Source organism: Ammospiza caudacuta, chromosome 3 (genome assembly GCF_027887145.1).
Source record: "Ammospiza caudacuta isolate bAmmCau1 chromosome 3, bAmmCau1.pri, whole genome shotgun sequence".
NCBI lineage: Eukaryota > Metazoa > Chordata > Aves > Passeriformes > Passerellidae > Ammospiza > Ammospiza caudacuta.
The window spans coordinates 27,250,688-27,269,279 of record NC_080595.1 but is presented as its reverse complement, the minus strand read 5'-3'; positions in this window follow the sequence as shown (position 1 = coordinate 27,269,279).

The window sequence follows — 18,592 nt, the reverse complement described above, 5'->3', positions numbered from 1 at the left end:
ACCATTGATTTCAATTATTTCACCTCTCCTTCCAATGCTTCTCCCTTTGAAGGCAAATACAGGGGAAATCACAAAACACATCTTCTTTGCAGGGATCTTATCATCTTTGGACAAGGACTTTACCATGCCAGGTTCTGCTACTCACTTTTTTGGGGTTTACCAGCTGCTAACTGGAGAAAGAGCTGCCTACAAAGGCATTTTTCTGGTAGACTCTGGTCTGCAGTTGACTTAAGAGGTTTAACCTTGCTCTCATTGATCCAACTGAGGGACCAGCATTTCCCTCTAAAATTGTAGTTATGTTCAGCAACACTAACCCAAACAGTTGACTCGTGAAGACAGAACAGATTATTTCTCAAGGACTCACTATAGAGCCTGCTTGCAAAGGGCTGGATTTGCCAATCTATGCTAAAATGCAGTGGGCAACAATTTTCTGAAGCAGACCTGTCCAAAAAAGCTATTTTACAAGTTACAGGATAATCATGAGCAGGAGCATCTGCTGACATGGTGTGAATAGGAACTTGCAAATTCCTTATCTCTGGGGTGAACATCAAACACCAGCAGAAAGATTGGACAATGGTCAGCAGCAGATACTAAAATTTTTTCTTCTATTTTGGGGGGAAGGGTGAAGGGTGAGTGAACTTATACAATGAAAGTGAGGAAAAAATGCAAAGACTGGCAAGGCAGAAGCTGGTCAAAGGAGAGTAGGAAGCTTACTGAGAGGTCAAGCCAACTGAAAAGCCTATGTTCTCCAAATGAGGCAGGCAGGCATTCAGGCTCCATAGCTTGTGAGGCACTTGGCCAAAGTCAAAGTGAGACATAGAAAACCCTACCACAAGACAGAAAAAAAGACAGAAAGAAAGGAAAAAGGCCATATCTCAGCAGAGCAGCACAGTTGGCTCAGAATGAGCTGTTGAAGGAAAAGTCAGCAGAAAGCCCTTACTCAGGGCTGCTGAATATAAAAAAGTAGAGATTATTAGAGTGACAGCAGACCCTTCCATCTAGGAGGATATTGGACAAAGCACATATGTCCCTGTGTTCCCAAGAATACTGAAACCTAGAAGCAATTCTGAGAGGGGAAGAAACCAGTAAGTCTATCTGGATTCTCAACCACTTTCCAAATCCAGCTGATTTAGGTGATGATGCAGGACAAATAGATTTCTGTGAAGTGAAACTTGGATTTTCCAGATCTCTCTTGTTCTGACATGCATGGAGAATACATTGCTGTGTGCTGGCTGCAGGTGGACTATCAGAATCCCACATGAATTCAAGACCCCTGACCCTCAGTTAACACAACTGGCACAATTCCAGAAAATTTATTCAATATGAAAATTCCCAGTCTTTTTAACCCCTTGTTTTTATTCTCCCCCACTCCGACATCCTAGGTGGAACATACACTGTAAGGATACTCCTCAAACAGCAGGACTCCCTTGCCCACATCTTGCACATCAGGGGAAATTAATTTCAATGCAGCCAAATTCAAGGGCAGGCCACAATCCACAGATGCCCTTAATAAGTGCAGAGGACAAACACAGCCCTGAGGTCCCTGATAACCCCAATCTGCAGGGCCTTTGCTGGCCACACCACCAGTCTTTGCAGAATAAAGACTATGAATTCTTCCTGCCAAGGACAAGGATGTGAATACTCAATACACAAATCAGCAACTCCCATCTCTGCTCTTTTCTGTCTTCTCATTAGATATCTCAGCAGGACTTTTCCGAACCACTCAGAGAAGTTTCCAAATTTTTTTTCAATACACTGTATTCTAATAACTGGGTTCTAATAACTTTTTTCCTCTTAAAAAAAAAAGAAAAAATAAAACCACCTTAATTCTGATTTCTGGGTGGTAAAAGAGAATACGTAAATTTAAAATGTTTTGGAGATCCTATGGGAAAACTCTTTATATTTCTGTGTGGTCCTGCAGTTTTGTCAGTTGTCTGATATTTTAATTTCCTGTTCCTCTCTTATGGTGAGATTCTGATTTCTGCTCTCTCTTTCTCCTTACTCCATTACAGAAACCTAACAAGCATCTCCAGTTCTGCCATCTGTTTCCTATTCACTTTTATAAATATTGAAACAAATAATTAATTTCGTGAACAGGCATGATGTAGCCTGGCTCATCTTCAGTCAATATATAACTTCTAGCAGCCCTTTGCAGTCTTTGAATCTCTTATAGATATTAGCTCCTTTGGACAGGACTATTCATGGTCTAACTGCTCAATGAAACAGGCCCAGCTTTAAATGCTCCAAGTTTTTGCATTAGAAAGAGCCATTCTGGGTACTGTGTGTCCCCACAAAATGTTGTGCCAACACAGACTACTTGCAAACCACTCTTTATAAACTTTCTCTATTTAGATAACATAAAATATGAAAGAACTATCCACTGAGTCTGATAAAACAGCCATGCTGAGCAAGGCACACTCTGTCCTCAGTGACCAAGTACACCCTCTGGCAGCAGGACTAGGATGCTACTAGGATGGGAAAAGAAAGATTGGGTCAACGTTTAAAGCAATCCAAGCCGATCAAACTGGTATCACCCACTGCCTGTCTATTCCTCTTCCACATGCCAATACAATTCCCTGTGTACTCAGGGAATCTCAACCTAGGAGATTCCTCCTGAATGTCCAGTTGCCATTCCCACAGGGCAGAGATTATCCCTTCCTTCTGTGGGTGGCTATGGCTTGTGTCAGTGCGATGGTAAACTGTGACAGAGCTGTTCAGTGTCCGTGCATCAAGTACAAGCCCTAGCACAGTACCCAGGAGTACTCCTATTGCTGCAGGAGCACACTTGTCCTCCATGCCATTTTAATAGGTTTTGATTTTTCTTTACCCCTCTGAAATGCTAAATCCTGCCTCTCAATCTACCAGAAAAGATTTCCTGTGAAAGATCATGCTAAACCTTGCTAGTCAGAGATATTACAAAAAAACCCCAAACCTCCTTTGTGTTGCAAAATACCAAAATCCCTTGAGGATGATTCACTTAATCCTCCATGTCCAAACCTGAGGAGGAATTATGGTAGCCCCAGGAGCTCAGGGCCCAGCTGTCCTTTTGGCAGTCAGTCCATCCTGGCTGGCACTCCCCTGGATCAGCGCTGTGTTGCCTTGTCCCCCAGCGCTATCAGGCATTGTGTCCCTCCTCTGCTTCTACGAACAGCCATGTGGAGAAGCCAGACTAAGTCAGGCACTCACCTTTATCTCAGTGGCCACCAAGGAGCTCAGCAAACCTTGCCCAGACCAACCTTTCTCTCCTCAGACTTGTGACCATGACTCTGAATTGATCTTCTGGACGTTTTCTCAGATGAACATGCCTGTAACTTCTCCTTGGGGCTTAGAAAAACACTTTCCAATGCATTTTTCCATATCACCACACTCTGCCCCAGAGATGTCTCTCAGGAATATATATGGTGAGGTTACACATTCCTAGTCCTCACTGGGAATGGGGCTGCATAAGAACATTCCAATTATTTTAGGTTATGGAAAAAGTAATCAAGTATTTCACTCACCACTAAAATGTCATCATTTTATGCATTTCACAAAGAATTCTCTCATTATGTTAGATAGGCCTGGAGAGACTCCAGTCTCTGTGAGTTGCACGCATTCCCCCATTCTGTTCGGAAATTAAAAACCTTACTCCGTTTTTCAAGAAAAAAAGTCACTTGGTGCCCTGCTACTGACCCAAAACTTGATGGCAACATACCTGATTTCTCTTTCAAACTGATCTGGCCATTTCTGAATTCGCTCCTAACACAGCTGTGTGCACAGCATTTCCTCACATGCTTTGTTAAAAAAAAATATTTGCACATGAAGAAAAAGAAAGCCCATGATAATAACAACATCAGCAAACACTTGAGAAATATTAATGAGTGCTACAAACAGCACAGCCATTCACTGGCACTGAATAAAGACAGTGAGTCTATAAGGCCATTAATATTCCAATTTTTAATTTAACTAAATATTTTTATTATTATTTTGTCACAACGATGCAACAGTACATAAGCATTATACAAACATTTTAGCAACAGCAAGAAAGCTCAGCCTTTGAGCAAAAGAGTGTGTTAACAGCACAGACTTCATGAATGCAAGTAATTCTCACTGTAGGAGAGAGGCAAAGTGTTTCCTTACCTCTGACTCTCTTCCACATGGCCACAGAGCCTGCAAGGCCAGAGAGTGACTGGTCCTGGGACTGGGCACTGGGCAAGCACATGAAAGGATGGTTCCAAACCCATATGTTATAGAAATACAGCTCCAGGGCTTCAACAGCTGCTTGAAATCCAGTGGCATGGCAGAGAAAGTTTGAGTAAGAAATGCCTGCACTGAGAAACACAATGGTTGTGCAGTCCATGTTGCTTTAATGTGAGCTCCTACTTTACTGGGTTTTATGTAGCAGAAGGCATCTACTGCAAAGCTGCTCATATGCAGCAGGATTTTTATAAAATATCTTTCTTCAAAATCAGGAAAGCTGAAGAGAAAATCTATTCCAGGAACAAGCAGAGCACATGTTCTACATTACCTGGAGGGCCAGGGTAAGGACTGACCTGATTGCATCTTAGTAAAAAATGTCAGAGATTTCTTTTGAAATGCCATAATTTCTTTTGAAAATACATACATATTGTTGGGACAACACCCTTTGGGGAGCACTAAAGTTCCCCTTCAGGATGGATAACTGTAAGCAGCACTTCTTAGTGCAGGCACTGGTGCTTTGTTCCAGTGAACCCAGGATGACAAGAGAAAGTAACAGATATTACATCTGGTCCTACAGATTCCTCTCATATGAGCAAATCTCACTGCACTGGCAGGTCACACCCCTGTGCATAACTCCCAGAACAAAAGGTGTGCATAACTGAGAGCAGTTTCTGAGCCCCTCTAAAGCTGCTTTTGCTGGGAAGGAGAGGAGGGAAGAAATTGTGAATTATTCACAATTTTCAGTTTATCCCTAATCCCTTAATTCTGTCATTCTGAGGGTAGAGACTTTTGCTTAATGGCAGTGCCAGAAACAACAAGCTAGAATTGCATGTTTATGAAATGGGGCCTTAGTTACTTATTAGGATCAACTGAGCTTGAATTAATGTTGGCTCACATTCAAGAGCACTGAGTGGACTGAATAAGCATCACAGTTTAAAAACTCATTAATGGTTGTTTGTTGTATATATTTAACATACTAGAAACATCAAGCACTATAAGAACTATACTTTTCTTATAAACATACAGATGTAGAAAAGTATGGTTAATACAGAATTACATTCTTTGGACTTGTAGCTCTATTTACACCAGTGGTTGATATGTGAAAGACATGCTGAATTTAATAGGACATGTTATGCTCCCAAATCTGAGTTGGGCTGTGGTGGATAGACACATCACCCTGTTACCAACTGTGCTTTGATCTCAGAAGATAAGTGTATATTTTACAGGTGATAAGGCAAAACAGGGAAAAGGTGTATGTAGAAATACAGGTGTAATGCAAGTGGAAAAGAATCCAGGCCAGGTAAAGACAGTTGCTGACACTGTAGATAGCATGGGGATGTGAAAAATTACTGCTGAAGGCTACTGAATATGGAAAAATAAATCCACATTTTGAACTGATGAAAATGCAAGACACTTGCTCCAGGTGACCTGAATGTGATCTGAAACATGGGATGGACAACCATTCACACAGTTTTAATGTACTTTGAACATGAATTCTTAATTCTTAAAGTACTTAGGTTTTGATTTTGAGGGGGATTTTTTTGTTTTGTAGGGGGTTTTTTTTGGTTTTTTTGTTTGTCTGGTTTTTTGTTTTTTTTTTTTTTTTTTTTGGTTTTTCAGGGGTTTTTTGTTGTTTTTTTTAGATGTATAAAGGTCAAAAATGTGTAAGTTTGCCTGAGACCACAGGTGCATTTCTGAAGATTTAAACATGCAAGGGATATTCACATAGAGGCCAATGTGTCAGATATCACTGAGCACAAGAAATGAAGTGCAGTTCTACCAATTTTCTGTTTCAAATCAGGAGCAAGCTTTTGAAGCAAATGCCACTTACCATCCTTTGGTTTACAGAAGGGCAGTATTTTACCAAATCTGACCACCAAAAAAAAAAAAAAAAAAATCCAAATTATGGTCTCAAGGCAAAACATGCTTCTGAAAATAGAACCTAAACAGAGAGATTTAACTGAAAACATTAGCACTAGCAACAACACATGGCAATAATAATAAAATAAACATTACAGGATATGATTTTTCATCAAAATATTCTAAACAATTTAAAACACTAATCTTGTCTGAGAAGAATTTTTTTCCAAATTTGCTTCGTTGGTTGGTTTTTGTGGGGTTTTTTTGTTAGGTCATGTTTCTTGTTAGGGTTTTAGAGGTTTTTTTGAGAAAAAGAAGTCCCATTCTTTCATCCCCAAAGTAAAGGTAGGTAAGGCCAGACTTACCTCAAGATGAGACACATGTAGAATTAATGTGTCCATATAGGACACAGCCCTGTCATGCATACTCTTGACTATTTCCTACCAGAAGCAGAGGAAATTCTGCTTATTCCAGGCTGCATGGCCAGAAGCTTCAGAGAAAGCAGTGTCATCTTCCTCCTCTTCTGCAAAGAAGGGAAACTTGCTACCAAAGATGGTTTCATTAGCAAAAGCTTTCAGTCAGCATCAAAAATCAGAAAAGGAGAAAAAGAACTAGTTTAAAACATCAAATAGATTTACTCCTATTCTATAAAAAACACTGATATGCAATGAAAGTCAGGAGTCTGTGGTACCTTCCCAAACACAAATAATATTATGATTTGGAGGTGTGCTGTCCCATTTTTCAGCTCAATGATTTTTCTTTTCTTCAAAGAAAACAAAAGTTTCTTGTTCTCCCCGCTATTCTTCTGTGTGCTTCAGAACTATCACCTGAAGAGAACTGCAGAATGAAGACATTGAGAAGGATGGGGAAATGGGAAAAGCATCAAATTGCAAATATGAAAGAGTATAGTAGCTTTTAAACTAAAGCAGGTCTATCAAACCAAGTAAAATAAATGTTGCTGAAAAATCTGAAAAAGGTGATTTGGGTTGTTTTACGCAGCCAAAAAAAAACCCAGCATCATTCAGATTTCTCATCAATTAAGAGACATGACAACAACATAGAAGTGCATGCAGAAGATTGCACAGAACAATAAAAAAAAGCAAACATTGCCATCCTGAAAATCATTTAGAGACCTAAGGCTTTTTGGAATCAGAGTGGATGACTTATCCACTCTGCAACATCTGAGCAAAGAAGCAGATTTCTTGTGGTTAAAGGGTTTCAGAAAGGATTCGTCAGACCCGGCATCATTTTGCAATCCCCCATAACATTGATTTCTTCATAAACTCATTTTGATTCCCTCGTGGTTCTGGCAGTAATAAATTACAGCAGTTTAAAAGAAGGTCATGTACACATTTTCATATTTCATACACGATCCTGTTGCACAAAACAAATGATCTGGGGTAATTTGCTTGAGGGTTGTAAAGTCATCAGTTCACTTTGGATTGACTTTAATATGTCTCCTTGGAATACTCTCATCCTTTTCTCCTTCAGAAGGACTCTGTATACTCATTTGTTCCCTAACTACTTTCAGTAAGGCCCAAAACTTATCCAAAATTTCACAGACCACAAAACTTTCTCTTACAGGCAAGCATTTTACATGAGATCACAGGGTCCCCCTCACTGCTCACTCTCAAGTGGCATCTCTAAGCCTCCTTTTTTAGGTACCTCAGCTACCCATGTAGTTTGTGAGGAGGTAAAAGCACCCAGGTGCAGGACACAAATGCCTAGTACCTGCATCTAGCTGGAATCCTTCTGATCTCCAGCATTATCCCCTGGGGTTTTCATCCCACTGCTTCAGCATGATACAGCCCAGCAAATCCAGCCCTTGGGTGCTCAAAAAGGCTGCTTGGGTTATTATTATTTTGTAAGACCAGCACAAGGCAGAGTAACAGGAAATATGGTGAGCAGGGACCTCATAATCTCAAAGTGACCAGGTTATGCTCAGCAGGGCTCATGTTGGACAAGAGTGAAGAGTTTCAGCTGTGTCACACCTGGCTCCACGCTAAGTCAGCTCAATACTTTTGCTCCCCTTGTGCCCTAGGGAATCTCTGTTATTCTGGTTTTCCCATCAACCGTGGCACATCAGTGCTTTGTTAGGGAGAGCTGTGTCTGGTACTGCACACACAGAAATATGTCAGGTGTTGTAAGGCAGCTACACAAGATCACTCCAGCATAGAGCCTGAACGTGAGCATTCTGCCCCTGAAGTATTTTCATTCCTTTCTGAGTTTAGTTTTAGCTTTTGATCTTCAGGTGTCGGGATCTCTCGCTGGTCAGAGTGACCCCGAGATGCATTAGAAAGTCTATTTTCCCAGCCCAGTGCTTGAAAAAGGAGTCAGAGTTCTTCAGTTCTCAGTCTCAGGGTTGTTTATTGTTCCTTATCTATACAATTCTTTCTCCTGCCCTGCCAAGGTCTGTTCAGCAGGACAGTCCGAGGCACTCTGCCTGCCCTCAGGGCAGTGTTATCTTTTTATACTGAAAACTACATGTACAATATTTACAATAACTTTCCAATAACCATCACCTATGTTAGACAGTGAGCTTCTACTCTAAACCAGTCTGTAAGTGCCAACATCACAGCAGAGGATGGAGGCCAAGAAGAAGAAGGAGAAAGGCTGGACATGTCCAGATCCCTCCATCTTGCCCCCTGAACCCCCATACCAAAAACTCCAAAATCTGCTTTTTCACCTTGTGATAAATTCACTATCACTCCACTTAATTTGTCATGGCTTGCAGATCTTTATACAAGGTTGGTAGTTTGCTCCACGGGTCACAATCAAAACCACAGGCATCTTGGGCTCTGTGCCAGGGTCTCTGAGCCCCCTGGCAGGGGTCTTGGCTGCTCAGGACAGCCAGAGGGATGTCCTGGGTCCTGACATCCAGGTTCTGTAATTGATAATCAGAGGATATTACTCTGTGACTTGCCATTTACTAAAAATTTTGTACAATCTCTTACAATTATTACTGGTTTTGTTTGGAAATATGGATATTTATAAATTATCAACTTCTGCATAATATAAAATACAAAACTAATTTCTGCATTTCAGGAGCTTTTTTGTGTGTGTTTGTGTTTTCATATAAACACATCTGCTTATATTTGTATTACATTTTTAGGCCCACAAGAAAATCAAACTCAAAACAATACCAAAAATGAACACCTGTACATAGGATATATACTATTTTAAAACAGGTTTGGATTTCATAATTCAAGTGCTTTTTATTTTTCTTTTTTGCCAGACCAAAATACTTTACATGCTACTAACTTGAGCTACAACTTTTATTGTGGTTGAAATCCTGACCCCTCCTTGCAGCAAAACTGTCACGGTCCATGCTATAAACCCCAGAGCTAGCAAGAGATTAGGGGCCAAGGGGATTGCTCCAGACCCCATTTTCATGCTCCAGAGAGGAGTTATTGTACTATTTCTGCTACTGCTGTCTCCCTGCTTCACACATGGTCGAGAACCCTCGCTGCTCCCACTCTCTCACGCCTCCAGCCAGTCAACAACTTGTAATAAAAAGCTGATGCCAAAAATTAGAATCATAACCATATATTGAAACACTCCTCTGAAGTGCTTACATCCCCAAACCCATATGGACCCAGCAAAGGATCTCAGAGAGAGACAGAGAGGGGAGGAGAGAGAGACGAGAGCGTCTAGCTGAGAAGCACGTGGATTCATGCTAGCAGCAGCCCAGCAAGCTGCTGGAACTGATTTACCACTAAAGCTGTTAAGCAATGACTGACTTCTTCCAATTATTGGTTTCACAAACAATAATCAGGTTAAAATTAGTCATCTGGATGTAAAACTTTGCTTGAAGGATAGGGAGTGCTGTCCTGTGGGAGTAAGGGGAGAGGGAAAGCTCAGAAAGGGGAGACATGAGAAAGCATCCTAGAGGTGGGAAATGTGTTTTGCATCAGGACAGAGCTGCAGGACACCGTACAGCACACTTTCAGCTCACTCTCTCACCTCAGGGACTGCCAAATGCCACTGTGGTGACAGCAGGGATGAGCTGGATGCCAGAGTATGAGGTCTGGGGGACATGTGCACACAAGAGAGGGAGAGAAAGAGACACACAGAGATGGAAATTTAAAGGCAGACATTGAAGTCTCAAACATATACTCCTGTTTTGCATGACTTTTCCTACTCTAGTCTCAGTTTGCAATTACAGACCAAAATTAACGACCTCCTTTACCATCTGCACATTTATTTCTTTAGATTTAACCACTGCACTGCAAGCAGCCAGTCTGTTTTAAGAAATATAGCATTATTGAGAGCTGACGGATCAAGGAACAGAGGTACAGAGGTATGGGATAACATTTTCAATAGCAAGGGGGGCAGGTCCTGATTCTGGGGTGACCATCTAGTTTATCCCAAACCAGACACTTTTTTGTTAAAGCTTTGGTTTTCATGACTGTAGCCAAATAACAAGAGAGAAAACTGGAGCCTGAGCACAAATTTCTGGCTCCTATCCTTTTCTTGGACCACCATGCTGGATTACCACCACTGCTAACAGCACTTCCACTGAGAATTGGCAGCTGGGCCCCCTGACAAAATATGGATATGCCGATGGGCTTTGAGCTGAAAACACTGAAGTATTTGCTCCATTTAATAAAGAAAAGCATCTAAATCTTTTAAGTTGAAAGTTCTACTGGGAAATAAGCAATAGGCATTGCTGTGTTCCAAATGTCAAGACTTCCATCCTTCTATAAATCGTAGTCAGGGCTCAAGCACGAGGGGGGAAATTCCCAGCACAATCCTGCACACTGCACATACCACAGCTTTGGAAAAGGACAGCACTGAGCAACTGCATTATCCATACAGTTTTCCAGCATTTTCACATGCCCAAAGAGAAGAAAGCCCACCCCGGGAAAGGAAGTGAGATACAAATTATGAGGAATAATTGTACAAGAAGAATTCAGCTTCCTACCCAATTGGAAATATGACTGAGTAGGAAACAATAATAGTAGCTGTTCAGAGACTGCACCACCCCTCCCTAATAACTCTGTGTTTCTTTCAGTCTGCATGATTCTGTATAATTTTGAAGCCTATTAGAGGTGAAGGAAGTGAGGACCACTGGCTGTAAAACACAAAGGTCAAGACACAATCCCTGCCCTGGGAAGTCCCTCCACTGCAGATTAACAGCTGTTTTGACAGTTTAACAATTAAAGCATTACTCCAACAGTACTCTGATTTTACACATCTTCTCAGCACATCCACAATGGAGCATTGCATCCTGGACCAAAATAAAGGGGGTCTTGGTATTTGTCTCAGCCATTCTTGAAATTTTGACCCATACATATTTTTGCTTTTAGTCGTATTTTCTTCCTTTTTCAGCAAGTAAAAACTTTTAAGCAGGCAAGAAACAAGAATTTTACAGCCATTATTTTAAAAAGCATATAGGAAATGAGGTTCTAAAATCCACATTTATGTAATGAATGACTCCTAAACAGAGGAAGTCCTAGTAAGATTCCCTGATGTGCTGAAAGACAAAGATAAGCAGCACCAGGACTGCCAGGCTGACCTATACTGATCTCAGACAAGAGATTTTCACATGAAGCTTCTTGCCCACAGTGTCACCACTTCCTGCTTCCCTTCGTTGCACAATATAGGAGACTTCACTAGATTTGCAACCTCAAACTCATTTCCATGGCAACTCGCGGCACAACAAAACACAAGACATTAAGCACCATACTCCAATTTCATCAGGAGAGAAGGAACCAGGCTGACAGAATTGTACAACTCAAAATAAATAAGTGCAGCAAAAGAAATCAAGTGTCGCAGCATGCTAAAGCGCCCTGGGGATAAAGGGGATCCAAACCATGCAGCACAGATCCCCATCCAGATCAGGATCTTAGGATCTTCAAGAGTCAGTGCTTCAACCTGTGGCATTGGGACTCAGGGAAGAATCTGATCTCCAGAGAGAGGACCAGACCTAAGTCACAATGAGGCTCAGGGTCAACTCACTCAGAGTTCAACCAACCCAATTATTTCTCCTAATTGCACCTCTACTGGAAATGTTTCCTTATCTGAAGCCCCTGCTGAAAGATGTATTTTGAGGGCATGTGAAAGAAACTGCTTATTCTTATGCTTCACTCCTTTGAATGTTTTCATTTCCACTGATAATACCATTTTTATTACCTGGCCTTTCTCTCCCTCTGAGAGAAATCTGCATCAGCACTAGAATCTTACTGATGATGGTGTCCCGCTTTCATGTTGGACTTCTCTTTACAACATTTTCAGAGTAAAAGACATTGCAACACTCACATCTAAGTATTTTTTGCAAGGATTCAAGTTTGTAAACTTGCATCCAATGTTCTGGTTTCAAAAGAAAATCATAACCATTTTTTGGATGGCAAAACAAATATCAATATAAGACAGAAGTAGAGGAACAATACCTATTTAGATAAACCAGAAAGGTTTCAGACACTGAACATTTGAATCAATTTTATACTTACGGCTTGAGCTAAGACTAAGAATTCAATCTGTGGGAAAAGCCCCAAAGCAGTCTTTGATCACAAAAAATTCACTGTGCTATATTCTTCAAGTAAGTATAATTCCCCTGGTTCAGATCTCCTCGGACCTCGTGTATAGAAGCTCATTTTCTTTGATCTGCCGTATAAACACAGTTGCACATTTGGGGTTAAATACATCTAGGAGGTATTCCTGCATCCTGCTGGCATGGACATTTCTAAGCCATTCCCTACAGAGGATTTGTTCATTAACACATTTCTCTCACTTGTGTTCCACTGCATTGGCTTCAATGGGAGGAAAAAAATCCCAGTTTTTTCTGATAGGATGTTCCTAGAAGCTGAATGAGGTTTAGACAGTTTTTTTTTCAAGCATACTCTCCAGAAGGCATTCTTTTAGAAAGGGTGAGTGCAATGTAAACCAAGGTAAGCCAGGCTGGAAGACTCCATTCACAAGGACTGCTGAAAATCAGTCCTTAAGTATCGCTTTCAGAACTTTATATCTATGAACCTCATGCCTGCATACTCAGAAAAAAACAGAGAGATAGCAAAATTTCAAAAATCTGGAAATCCCATAAAATCATTGAATCCTGCACAGCTTCTGTTCAAAAGTATAAAGTTACTGCAATCTGTTTGAGAGTCCTGTCAAAATCTGTGAACAAGTCTAGTCTGAACTTAGCAAGAGATACTTCCTGTGCCTGAAGGACCTAACAGGAACCCTTGAAGTTTGGAAAATGCCTCAGCATGCAGCTGCTCCATGGAGAGGAGCTGATGAGAGCAGCATAGCCCTGCTGAACGCCAAGTCCTGTGGAAAACCCAGGAGCTCAAACACAGCTCTGATGATTTCCAAATTCCCTTGAAAAATAAAATGAGATCTTCTGAGTTTCCCCTGCAGTGACAGGCAGCTCCAGAGCCACAAATGGTTGCTGATGTGGTAAGAAAGTCACAGTGATTTCACAAACGCTAGAGGCATGGCTTGAGAATGCATTTGGGAAGCAAGCTTTAGCATAAAGCACACTGCCTCTCCAGACTTCCAACCAGAGCACCTGTCTGCCAGCTCCCCACATGAAAATTGCACTTTTCTAGCAATTCATTCTCTTGCATCTGGAAGGACACTGTAATACTATATACACCCTGTTTTTATCACATCTGTGTGTCAGTGTGTGCAAGAGCACTGTTATTCCTGACACAGTCTCACAAGGACAGAAGACATGAGAGCTAGAGCAGTGCAGCAACTTCTGTGTCTTTTCAGACTGGACATGTAACACAAGCATACAAATTTGACCCAGTGGTAATTGTTGAGGATGATGGGATATGTGTGGATAGTTAGACAAAGTGGAGGGAAATCCTGACTCCATTCCTCACTCTCCTGTGGGCTTCCTACATTAACTTCTACTAGAAAAATCATGCAGCAAGAAAAATCAGCTGGTGCCTTGCCTTTGACATCAAGAAAGGTATGGTGTTATCTTTGGTATTATAGAAAATTCTTTTCTGTAGAATAGAAATTATTATAAAGTGCTCCTCTGTTTCCCAGAGGTCTCCACAGATAAATATCCAGAACTCAGATACTGAGATTATACAGTCAGACAAGAGAAATGTAACTATAGACACTTCTTAAAACTTGACAGAATGAACACTACACATTCACCTACGTGTTTTTTTAATTTTTTTTTCTTTTTATGGCTTTGCCTATTGTAGTTCAGTAATTTTGTTTCCAGGGCATTTTCCTTAAGTTATCTTCATGTGCCACGAAAGATATCACTAAAGACAATGCCAGGCTGGAAAAAGTCATCTGTTTTCTAGCTAAATCCTCCTACAAAGACAGCAACCAGCAACCAGGGTGTATAGCAGCTGAAACCCTAATGGTGCATACAATGTTTAATTGTGCATATGTGATACACACTATTTAGCTTTCTCATTGTTCCATGCAGCACAAGGAAATTCTCAGGAGGCTGAGAAGGGTCATATCCATGGCTGAATGAGAAAATAATAATTTAAAATGATCATTATAGGCCTTCCTCCCTCTGACTTAGCTGGGTGAACCCTAGAAGATTTAGAGTTCAGGTTCAGTTCAGATAAACATCCAAAAGTTCACAGGTTTACCCAAACTATCTGAATCTCTAGAGCCCTGAAATAAGCTGGAAATCTCCAGAACTGCCTTTCTTGAGGGATTTCCTGCACTTCCAGTTTTGGACAAAAATCAGAAATGAAAAAAAAAAAAACACAATGTGAACCAAATATTGCAGAATCTCAGCAAAACTCAGGTTACACTTTGAAAATCATTGTCTATTCACATCGATCTATTACGTGTTTTGATGAATTTTTTTTTAATATCAGTTTTTATGGCTAGATCAGAGCATATTTACTTTTTTGCTTGACTTCTCCCAGTCTATGCTACTCATTTTTACCATCAGATTTTTGTGAGTGAAATCCAGAGCAAGTGGTAAAGGGAGGTTCTGTTCTTCTACACATTTATGGTACATCTACACAGCACATTTAGGTTTTTCACAGACTATCTCTCCATCTAAAATATTTATTGAAGCAGAGACTAAGAGGTAAAGAGAAGAGACAAGAGACAAGGAGTATAGTGAAGCAGTTTACAAAGTACTGACATTGGTAACAGATATCCCTGCCACTGGCACATGAGCTGCTGGTTTCCCTCTTTGACACTGATATGGAAAAAACATCAGCAGCCCCACTATCAGAAAGAACATGACCCTCTGATCAGCTGCTGTACACTTTGCCAGAGCAGACTTCTGTCTCCCAAATTAGCTGTGGCCAGTCATTTTCTCTGGTGTAAAGCTGTGGTTTGGATCACCTAAGACAGATGATCTGTATCAAACAAAGAGCACATTGCTTGGCAGCACTTTCCATCATCCTCTCCAATGGCCCGCCAGAGAGGAACATGGGCACCCTTGCCACACACCTGGTGCCCCTGGCAGGCTGTGCAGAGCCTTCCTCCCCACCCAGCACCCTCCCCATTCACTCAGTGATGTGTTGTATCACTTGGACCAGGCCAACAAGAAGCAATTTCTAATCCTACCTAGTGGGGAAAAAACATCTCTCATAATTTGGCACTACCATCTGAGCCAATCAAAGGCCTACAGAGTTCAGTCTAAAAATGGCTATAAGACAAAGGGGGATGTACAGAGCAATTCTTTCCCTGCTGTATCCATCCAGCTCCCAGGAAGGTACCAGCCTAGAGACTTCCTGAACTGAGAGTTGGCACCTGCACCATCATGTTGGGTAGGAACTCACAAACCCATCCTCCCATAATTTGCCTGATCCCTTTCTGAACCTGCTGATGCTTTTGTCCAGGACAAGATGTGCCACAACTTCATTGCACTTCCTTTTGCTTGTTCATAGTCCTTGTTTAGTGAGGAACAATGAATATATAAATAGTTCCTTATTTAATTTCTCTATCCTTCATTCACTCATAGCTTTTAAAAATAACTATCATCTTTCCCCCACAGTCACTCTTTTCCAGCCTAGAAAATCCATCAAGCCCTTTGTCATGTAGAAGTCATTCCATACCATCTTTATGATCCATATTTTTGGGGATTTTTTTCTGAAAATGCTTAGGATTTTTAAATTAAATGTTTTCAAAGTTTCACATAGAAGATCAGGTGTGAATGTGGCAGGATGCTATTGTTCTATACTTTGATTTCCATTCCCCTTCTACCAAATCCTAGCATTCTAGATGACTCTGCCATCATTTTGAGGTGACATTCTCAGAGACAGCCATAATGACACGTGAGATGTGGGAGTAGCTATTTCCTGTAAGTCATGGCATATGTATAGTTTATGCTTGTTTCATCACTCTTCATTTTTTCATATTAGAAAATAAGCTGAGAAAAGAGATTCAGTCATTCAGCATCCTAGTAGTATCTACAGTTCTCCAGGGTTGGTTTAAGTTTTCCTGAATAGTTTTGTAAAATTTGCAAATCTTGTCCTTTTACTGCTTTTCCCCATTTTTAGATCAGGAATAATTTTATTAACATGGAACGGATTTTTGTCACTAACCTTCCACTCCTGTGGTTGCCATTCCTTCTATTGCATCATCGTGATGTTCTAGATAATTGGGGAAGTGTTGTCTACATTGTTTTCACCCATTTATTGGAGGCTTTCCACATCCATCCCCATGAAAGCATGAAATACCTCTTAACTGACATAAGTTTTGAGTTAGAAGAGCAATTTCTTTCTCCTTCTTACCTCTTGCTTGGTGTCCATCAATGCTATGATAAATTAGCTCTTTTTAAAAGGACCTGTTATAGGAAGCTCAGCTTCCTATACATATTTTGTTTATCTTGGTTGTTTATTTTTGTTTGGGTTTGGTTTTGGAGGTTTGGTTTTTTTTCCAGACAAGTTCAGTGTTGATCTCAGGCCTGCCTCCTACCAGTATTAGCTCAAATGCCTGAAATTATCCAACATCCCAAAAATGTTCTTGGGTTTTTGGTCCTGTCTCTCTGCCTGCACAACAAACATTGAGGCTGCTAAAATTTCACACCCTCCTGAGAAAACCTCCCAGTCAATCAGGCAGCTGAAGGTGCTGTGTGCTGCACGGCTCCAGAGCAATGTGTCTCACGGGGTGTGTGCAGCCCCTGATGGAAGGCAGCGGGTTTAAGCATGAAATCAATCCCCGGTGGCCGTGGCAGCAGGTGGGAGTGGCTGTGCCGGTGTGCTGGTGCTGGGGAGGAGGGGGGCACACCACACATGAATAGCCAGGTGCACACGGGACATCTTCTCACCAGATGGTGCATCAGACCTGCTGGAGCTCAACTCCTAATTAAACTGAGAACTAAGGGCCCCACTCAGTCAAAGCATCGGTTTCCTCCCAACCAGATGTCGGCGAGACACCACAAAAATTGCATTCAGTGCAAGCCCAAGCCCAGGCTGAGGGTGGCCACTGCCCAGGCCTCACGTACCATCTCTGTCAGGATAAGAGGTTTTCTCCAGCAGTGAACTGACAGCCCCTTTGTTCTGGGTCATCATGCCCTGAAAGCCCCCTCTCTCCTCCATGGCAAACCTGAAACCAACACTCCTGCAGCACAGCACTCTTGCTAAGCAGGAAAACAGCCTGAAGCAGAGCAGGAAATTGTCCGTAGGGTTTACTCAAAGCTTCCCAAAGCACCCAGCTACATTAATTTTTCCTAGTAGATCATCACACTGACCAAGATAACCTCTGAGCTGAAATCCCAGAGGTGCACCTGGCTAAGGGCAAACTGGCAGCAGGTGTCACAACGGATAACCTTCCTAGGCATTTGGAAAATATGGATAAATCTGTGAAGCCTTCAAAACCTCTGGATAGCATTTTCAGTAATCAATGGAAAGAAATTAAAGGAGAGACCCAGGCCAAGCTGCATGTCAGCCCTACATCTTTGCCTCTGGATTGCCTTCAATGCAATACAATGATTTTAGGGAAGGGAGGTCCATAAGGCCCCAAAGAAGCAATAATGATTTAATTTATTTGGGTAAGACCTGAAGCCAGCAGCCTATCTGCAATTTTATTTGTTAAGCAATGGTTACAGAGTAGTACAGATTTTTATATCCTGGGCATTGACTCAGTATCAAATATTTAATGAAAAAAAACCCAATAAAAATAAAAAGTAACTGATCCAAGGACTGGCAGTGACTGTACTCAAGGATCCAATCCCTCTCTTACCTCCAGTCCCCTCCTCTCACTTCACCCCAACTTTTCCCTCCCCCTCTGCCTTTCTCACTTGGAAGATGTTATTGTTTAACATGGCACATTCCCAAGCTGCTAGACCAGGACAGTAAAATTATTCACTGACTTTACTGTACTCTTCCACCAATCACTCATTTTTTAAGCTTTCAGCTCTCCTTCCCTCCACCCCCACCTCCTCCATTCCCCAATGAAATTTGCTTTTTCACTTCTCTCCCTTCCTTTTTGCTAGGCAGAATCTGGAAAAAAGAAATCAAGGCCAAACTCAACAAAACTACTGCTGCGTAAGAGCAGTCCTTTTTCACACACAGATGGTCGCTCCGAAGAATGAGCGCTTTATGAGACAGACATCGTGCTGCTCTTTGCAATCCTGTTCCCCTGGACCTCAGCAGGAGTTTTTCATCAC